The sequence below is a fragment of the Mustela erminea genome, chromosome 16, assembly GCF_009829155.1.
Source record: "Mustela erminea isolate mMusErm1 chromosome 16, mMusErm1.Pri, whole genome shotgun sequence".
Lineage (NCBI taxonomy): Eukaryota > Metazoa > Chordata > Mammalia > Carnivora > Mustelidae > Mustela > Mustela erminea.
Window position 1 is genome coordinate 30,755,841 of NC_045629.1, and position 9,336 is coordinate 30,765,176.

Here is a 9,336-nt window from a genome sequence, read left to right on the forward strand (position 1 = left end):
AACATGGAAATAACTTATATGTCCATGGATGGATGTATGGATAAAGAAAACATGATATACACAACCAATGGAATACATTCAACATAAAAGGGAGAGAAAAGAAATCCTACCATATGCAATGATATAGATGAACCTGGAGGACATTATGCTAGTTAAACAAACCAGTCACAGAAGGACAAATACTGCATGGTTCCACTTACATGAAGTATCCAAAATAAGTCAAACTCATACAAATGGAGGGTAGAATGGTGATTACAAGAGAAAGGGGGAAGTAGGAATGGGGAGTTACTGTTCAATGGGTATAAAATTTCAATTACCCAATTTTAATAAGATCCAGAGATCTGCTGTGCAGCACTGTGCCTGTAGTTAACAAGACTGTAGGCTTGCTTTGGCAGCACACAGACTAAAATTGGAACAAGACAAAGATGAGCATGGCCCCTGCACAAGGATGACACCCAAATTCGTGAAGCAGTCCATATTAAAAAAAAAAAAAATGCTATATTGTGCTCTTAAAAAATTTGTTAAGAAGATAGACTCATGTGAAATTTTCATAACACAATTTTTTAAAAAAGAAGAAGAAAACAATTATCCATGATAAAAAAGCATTAAAAAAGACCTACATACAAATCCTGGATCCACCATTTGTTGTCTGTTTAGTAGTAACCGGGTCACCTACACATTCTGAGTCACCATTTTAATCACATGTGGAAAAGCAAATAATAATAACAGTTTTATAGATTGGTTTGGCATCTCTACTTTTGGAGCTTGATAATTGTTAACTGAAAAAAAGAAGAGGTTTGAGAATCAGAGGTGACCCCCATTTAAATATCTGTCATTATTCTATGACATTAGGTCAGTACTTAGCTTCTCTGAGCCTTATTTTCTTTCCCGTAGAGTGGGGATCACACCAGCAACATATCATTTTTCTGAGGACTGTGTAAAGTTGGCACTCCATAAATAGTACTTTTTCACCTCCATGAAGCCATTTTGATTCCCAGTTGGAAATACTCTCCTGAAAGATATACTTTGATTATTATTTTATCAATAATCTCCCTTGAATTATTATTTAATACTTTTTTAAATAAGACGCTAGGCCCCTTGAAAACAGAGATCATTCATATCCTCCACCTCATGGAAGGTATATTGCACATGGTTGGAGAACAATACATTTTGATGAATTAAATCCCTTAAATAGATTAAATGCTACCTTCACAAACTGATTCATCTCCTGAAACTACCAACACTAAATGCTATGGCCATGTATCACTTAAATATTGTAAAATTACATAAGATCTCTGGAAGAGTGTCAGATTATTGTTTCCTTGAAAACCGTAAATGAGGTAGGCAGAAAATGGAGTAAGGTTTATAGTCGAGTTTTATCCAGGTTTATTGACAGGTGACAACCTCTGGGATGACTGTTAGCTCCCGGTTTGGCAGTTCCTACATGTAATACAAACATGTCACAGATTCTTCAGTAGAAAATTGTTTGTAGCATGAAGTGTCAGCTTCGTCCCAAAAATTCTGTAGCTGTGAAAAACCACCTCACACATATCCCTGTTGTAATGATGAGCAGTGGTGAGGAAGGGGTATTTTTATACAGGTGCCATTCACCTTAAATCAGGTCAGTAATGAGCAAGGGAAAATGAACAGAGTCTCCAAAACACCATGGACTCCAAAAGAACCTATTTGAAGTGACAAACCAACTTTGACTCTAAACATAGCCCCTCTTGAGAGTAAACTCGATTCCAGCATTCTGACAGTGTGGTGACAACATAGTTTTTATTTCTGAGAATTGTAAGGTTTTTTTCTCATAAAATCTGAAGAAAGCCAAAAGCAGTTCAATTAAAATGTCTAAATGTGATCCTCTGTTATCTATAGCTCAGTGGGACAGCTCAGCCCAGCGGAGGCCTATAGAGCTGAGCTGTGCGCTCTTCCCAGAATATTTTTTGAAGCTATTAATTGTGCAGGTCACTGTAGCAAAACTCACTCTTCAGTGCTCTCCCTTGATGTTCACAAGCAAACACTAGAGTGCAGTGTAGATAAAGGGAGGCTTTCTCTCTAATTAAAAGAAAGATTTTGATCTATAATTTCAAAGTCCATCAAACATAATCCTAGAAAAATATATGACTATGCATGAAGTTATAGGATCTATATTCCCCGCCAAAAAAGATAATAAAGTTAAATCAAGCTCAGCTGATACCTTACAAAGTAAGACATTTGAAAGGAAATCATTGCAACATCATTAGTTCACCATAGAGTGATGTGTTTATATTTTGCAAGACTAGGACGGCACTAAAATATATAAGGTCTCCATACAATTGTGTCAAAGCATACTTGATGGCATAACTTATAATTTTATTGACATTCTGGGTGTGCATCAAATATTTCACATATTGTGATGTGGGGATTTTATTTCGCTTCCTGGAAAATTTTATGCTTAAGAAGGGATGTGGAGCAATTGTAATATATTCCATAGAGTTTTCCTCAATTTACATTTTTGCATTCTGAAGTGAGCTGAAATATGCCAAGGCGTTAAGTAACTGAAATTTTCTATTATTTTCATGGCTTCAAATGGGAAAGGGAGTGGAAAACAAATGTGGAAAAAACAAAACATAAATCCATTGTGGTCATATGTTGCCATAATCAGGAAAACCCTGTAGGATTGTGTAAGAGAGAATCTGAACACATGACTGCATACATTTAGCAGAAGCTACAGTCACTACAATAAAATGGAGTTTAATTTCTCCTTTTAAAAAAATCTGTTAAAAGTCAAGATAAGATTCATTATCCATGAAGTCAAAATCATTATTCCAACATACCTATCACAGAAAATTTTTATGACATTAAAAAATGAGCTAATGCATATGGGAGATGGAGAAATTTTGTAAAAGGCAAAGGAGCATAAACATGTAAGTGATAACCAAGAGGATGATCATTATCTGCCTATTAGAAAAAAATAACATTACACCAAGCATGTAATAAAGTACTAAGCACAGAATAACCATCTATTATACTTTTTAACAGAAATATTAATATATGTTGGGCAGGCACATTGTCAAACATACTGTTTTAAGCAAAATTAAACACAAAATGAATCTGGAGCCTCTTCTAATGCTGGAATGTAAGACCATACTTCAAAAACAAAAACAAAAAAACCACCCCACAATATAGAACAAATATCTATGAGTCTGTAGTGTAATTAACAAATTTAAAAATGAATGAGAGAGAATAAACAAACCTCCTGTGCAGAAAAATTCCAAATAACTTACGTAGATATTTCATCCTCAAGGAAGGGAGCATAACTCCCAGCCCCATTATGTCTGGGCTGTATGGGTGGGAAACAAAAGGGGAAAAGGAGTAACTTTATAGTGGAGAAATCTAACACCATCCCAGCCAGGTGATCAAGGTTAACATCAACAGTGATAAGTCATGTTGATGGTGTATACCCTTATTATGAGGTGATGAGAATGGCATTTTTACCTCTGTGGTCTTCCACCCCAAAACCCATAACCCCAATCTAACCATGAGAAAATCATCAAAAAAAATTCCAATTAAGGACATTATACAAAACATCTAAACCGTACCCCTCATCAAAAACAAGGAAAATCTGAGAAATTGTCATTATCAAGAGAAACCTAAGGAGACATGACAATGAAATTTACTGTGTTATGCCTGATGGGATTCTGGAATAGAAAAAGAACATTAAGTTAAAACTAAGGAACTCTGAATAAATTATGGACTTTAATTAATAATAATGTATCAATATTGGTTCATTATTATAACAAATGTACCAGAGTAATGCAAGATATTAATAAAGGGAAACTAGATGTGGAAGGTAGAGGGTCAAGGAGTTTAAGGGAATTTTCTGTATTATCTGCGCATGTCTTCTATAAATCTAAAACTAAATCTCAAACTTTAAAAAGAAAGAGGCCTATCAGGTGGCTTGGTTGGTTAAGTGTCTGACTCTTGGTTTTGGCTCTGGTCGTGATCTTGGGTCATGGGATCGAGCCCCACATAAGTACTCCATGCTTAGCAGGGAGTCTGCTTAAGATTCTCTCTATCTCTCTCTCTCTCTCTCTCCCTCTCTCTCTCTCTGTTTCCTTCTACCCCTATCAAATATGCCTTTTATCTTTTCTTTGTGGGTGTTACAAGAAATAGCAGCAACTTGTCCTCCAACTTGGAGAGAATATCTCAATGTGTCATTGAATATTGGATTTCTAGTAACTTCACTAAAAAGACAGTCTCCTGAAAGATTGGGGGATTTATCTCCTATCTTCTGGCTCACATATGTCTTCCTAAGGAATAAAAATTACTAACAAAAATACTAATCTAAAATGATATATTCACACCTATGTTTATTACAGCATTATTTAAAATATCTAACATATGGAAACAACCCAAGTGTCCATCAATAGAAAAATGGATAAGGCAGATATGTGTATGCACACACACACACACACACAGACATACACATATATACACATATTTTTTATACACACACACATGAATATTATACAGCCATAAAAAGGATGAGATCATGCTATTTGTGACAACATGGATAGACTTAGAGGGGATTAAGCTAAGTGAAATAACTCAGATTGAGAAAAACAAATACTGTATGATTTTACCCATAAGTGGAATTTTTAAAAAAGAAAAAATGAATGAACAAACAAAAAGCAGAATCAAACCTATATATACAGAGAACCAACTGATGGTTGTCAGAGGTAAGGGGAGGTTGAAGATTAGGAAAATGGGTGAAGGAGAGTGGGAAATACAGTCTTTCAGTTATGGAATGAATAAGTCAGATGAATAAAAGGCACCGCATAGGGAATATAATCAGTGATACTGTAACAGTGTTATGTGATGGCAGATGGTAGCTACACTTGTGGCAAACTTAGTATAATGTATAAACTCTAGAATTACTGTGTTGTACACCTGAAATTAATGTAACATTGTGTGTCAACTATACTCAATTTTTTTTAAAGGCAGAATCAGACCTATAGCTACAGAGAGCAAACTAATAGTAGCCAGAAGGGAATGGGGTAGGGAGATGGGCAAAATGGGTGAATGGAAAGATAGGGAATTTACAACGTGTTACACATTATATCCAATCAGCATTATGTCCCCAGTATAGTGGACCACAGTGACGTTTTGTCAAACATCAAAGCAATCATGACCTCTGAAGACTATATTGCAGCAGAGAGCAAGCAGACAGGTTGATACAATAAGGCAAAACAGTGAAGGTTTAAAGCAAATACCTTTGGTGGTCCTTACAATATGGAGGAAAAAAAAAAAAAAAAAAAACACTGGCCAGATCAATAACTGCATATCAGACGCCAGAAGCGATGCTAATTTTCTCCAGTAAAGATACTGTATATTGAACAACTGCAGTCTTCACCTAATAAAATAATCCACAGTCATTCTCCAAAATCCATCCAACTTCACGTAAGCCAAACAGGCAAGCTAATAAGGAATGCAATAGGTATTACCCCTCTCATTTTTTGTCTTTGATCTTTGAGATGTGGTATTGCTTCTGGTTTACTATCATTATGAGCAGAAAAGTTCTGAAGTTTCCATGAGCCCTTACTACCATGATGACCCTTACTCCATGGGTCAAAGGCCAGTGTGGGGATTCTTCCAAATGTCACATATTTCTAATCTAATTAAACATTTAGAAACTAGGGAATGAAAACAAAGTGAGCCTATGAACTGCTGGGTATGCTGTGACTCACACCTGGGTTGACTCCATGTTATCACCCAATCACAGGCACAGTGGTGTTTGGGGTCACTAGGAATTAGCAATAATTTAGAAACAATATTTAGCAATTTCCAAAGGTCTGGGTATTTTTCCCTAATGAGGAGACACTCTAGTAAATTTATGCAGGCTTGAGACTAGATTCACAGTCTATACCTACAGCAACATTGCATGATTTTTCCTCAAGAGAACCTGACTTTCCCTTCAGTCAAGACGTTCTGGGTCTATGAACAGGCTTAGGACTGGAAACCTAGTGAAAGGTCATGACCCTCCTCAAGCATTTAATCACTACTAAAGGGGTTTCTGTTATAACCAAGCAATGTTCTCATAGACTTCCCAACTATTCCATTCCTAAGAACACTGTGATCAATTTCCTATAAGTTCTGATTATTGTTATGTCCCTGCTGACCTTTCTAATAAATGGGCCTACATGTCTTTCTTCAACTGGTCACTTGGCTTCTGACACTTTAACCTCCCACTATCTCTACTAAAATCAAGGAATCTGCATCAGTGATGACATTACCTAGAGTCATGCTTGGCTGCAAAGAAGAGCAACCACAGATCTTTTCAAGAATGCAGGTGATCCCCTCCTTATTGTATGTGTCATCATCTTGGTAAAGGGAAGGAATTCTGGGCCTTTTAATGCTTAATACCATGCCATGCAAGCACTGGTATCTCAGCTCCATTAAACATAAGCCACCACTGAGTTTAAAGTTTGGGCAACCAACCAAAGAAATTGTCACTTCCAACTCCATGAGCTAGCACAGTCAATGCAGAATTTCAGTAACTGTACCCATATCAATGTATTTAGTCCCACCCTTCTAGTTTGATTCTATCTTCTAACAACCTCTGAATCTACTTCCACATATATTCCCTAGATTAGGGATTATAATTGGCAGATTTTGTCATTCTATTTCTTCTTGAGTCTTACTCTGTACCTGACTCCTGAAGCATACTGAGATTTGGCCCAGTTATGGGTCAAATGATGACAAGGGGGGTGGGGTATGGAAAAGCATGAACATACCCCTTGCAAGACATGTACCCAAGGTCTGTCATGGGTCTTCCAGGAAAGAAATTCTCATACCCTTAGACACAGGTGGGAAAGCTATTTCCACTGGCAAGAAAGACTCTGAGTGACTTGTGGAGTTGAAGATTGTTTTATCTGATTCTAACCAGATGTCCTCAGTTTAGTTTTCACTTTCATTCTTTCCCAGTTAATTCCCTAACTTTCAGATGAGAAAATTTTAAGGTTATTAATTCAACTGATGTTGTAATTCTGCAATACTTACATTAAATTTTGCGTTTGACTTTCACCCATGAAATTTCTCTGATTCCAAGATCATGACATAAGTAGAGTATTTAAAGAAAGACCTGAGATTATCATATTTTTTCTTTCTGCAAATGTTCCAATTTCTTTTAAAAAAAAATGCATTAGCTCTCATAGTCATCACTATTGCCCTAACAGTCAAGTACAGCAACCATTTGAACTACCAAGGCATTTAGTTCAAACTGGCACTTCATCACAATGACAGATGATGAATAGCTTCATTAATTGTGATGCTACTGTATGTCATGGATTATCATTCCATTCCCATCGACAAAAAGTGCAGCACTGCACTAAAGCCCAAGGACATGACCAGACCAATCTCGAAAATCTTATCTTTAAAGATTTTTCTCCTAGGACCATTCCCACCATCAATTCTATAGCTGCTCATGTCTAGTCAAGAACCAGAAGCCACACAGTAATTAGAACAAGGAAATTTTACTACAAAGAATTACCAACTAGTGAAAGGTGGTTAGCTATTAAAAGGAGGAAAGAGGGCTATAAAGTCTTCAGAAGTAGCAAATGTAGAAAGCAATAGGAACCTGCAGCCTTATGATGGCCAGATTCCAGGTGCTAGAGCTGGTCTACAGAAACAACATAGCTTGTTCTGAAGAAGTTTGTATGAGGGTCCAGGTAAGCAGAGGACTGATTGCTTTTTTTTAACAGATTGATTTATTTATTTGAGAGAGAGAGAGTGCAAGTGAACATGTGGTGGGGAGGAGGAGCAGAGGGAGAGAGAGAGAGAGAGAGAGAGAGAGAAACTAAGTAGACTCCATGCTGAGTGCTGAACACAGAGCCGAACACCAGGCTGGATCTCATTACCCTGAGATCATGACATGAGCCTAATCCAAGAATTGGATTAACCAACTGTACCACCCAGGTGCGCGGATGGCTATTTTTCGAGAGTGAGCTATGTAGGCAAGAAGGCAGAGACCTGGAACTAAATAGGTGCATGAATTTGGGCAGGTAGTACACTGTTGGTGTCTGGGAGGCAGACACTAAGATGCATCTAGACATACACACGCACACTGAGAGCAAAACTGTGAAAGATGCAGGAAAACTGGAGCAATGTAGGCAGAGAAGGGCTTCAGACTATGATGCGGGTCTGACACAAGTGACAAGTAATGGGAAAGGAAAGGTGGGTTGGCAGGAAAGACTCAGACTATAGTACAACTCTATGAAAGTCTCACTTAGCCCAACAGTTGTCCATAAAGGAGTCCTTCACAGGCCGGAAATAGTGACCCATTTTATCACCACCATGGTCAGTCATTAGTTGAGGGTTGCCTTGAAAGCACAAGACCTCAACTCAAAGCAGAGGAAGATCCTGAAGACACCTGCAGTCAGTGATTTTCAGCTAACTACACTCCCCACAGTGAGTTCTCTCTTGATGGGAGATCTGAGCACACTTCTCCATGGCTGCAACCTAAGTTAGGTCCAGTTGCTAACAATGAGATAAGTATGGCCATAGTGGATAGGGTATTAAAAGGCTGGGACTAGAGAGATAGAGAAGTGAGGCAGCCAGGATGCAAAATTCAAAGAGGCACTTTCTCTCAGGTTCTCACCATGCACTTACATGAATCTAAACTGACTGCCTCCAATTTTGCAGTCTGTGTGCCTCACTTACCTCCCCTAAGACCTAGCCCTGCAAAAATCCACTATTCAGATACCACAATTAACTTTACTATATTTGCTTTTTCATTTTTTTATTCACCCACAATCAACCTTAAATTTTTTTCAGGTCGACTAAAAAGGGAAAGTTAATTTTATTTGGACCACCTTAAATTTTTATGTATTTTGAAAAATACCTCATCTCTGAATATATCTCTTTTTATTAATTAGAGTTTACCATTTTTATGGTTCAATTTTTTAGATAAATTAGCATATGGTAAAGTGTATAAGTCTTCACTGGATGTTTAGTGAGTTATTTTAAAAAAATGTATACAACTGTTTAATACAAACCTCCTTCAAGATATATAATAAGATTAGTTCCCAGATAGTTCCCACATACCTCTTCCCAGTGAGTATCCAACCCCACCCTTAGAGACAACCACTGTTACAAGTTTTTTTTATTACCAGAGACAGGTTTTGCCTCTCCTGGAAATTCATACAAGGGCATCCTACAGCATAACTATGATGTGTAAAGAAGATAGATTGGTGTCTCTATACAGTTAGAGTTTTCCAAACAAATTTTGCTAAAACTTGGCACCTGGGCTAAGAGTTAGTCATTATAAAGTAATTTATACCAGTTCACCTAGAA

General features: G+C 37.2%; 1 pseudogene; it reads left to right on the forward strand.

Annotated features, from left to right (window-relative positions):
• The first annotated feature begins 383 nt into the window (after nt 1-383).
• LOC116575585 lies at nt 384-483 on the forward strand (annotated as a pseudogene).
• The last annotated feature ends 8,853 nt before the right edge of the window (nt 484-9,336 follow it).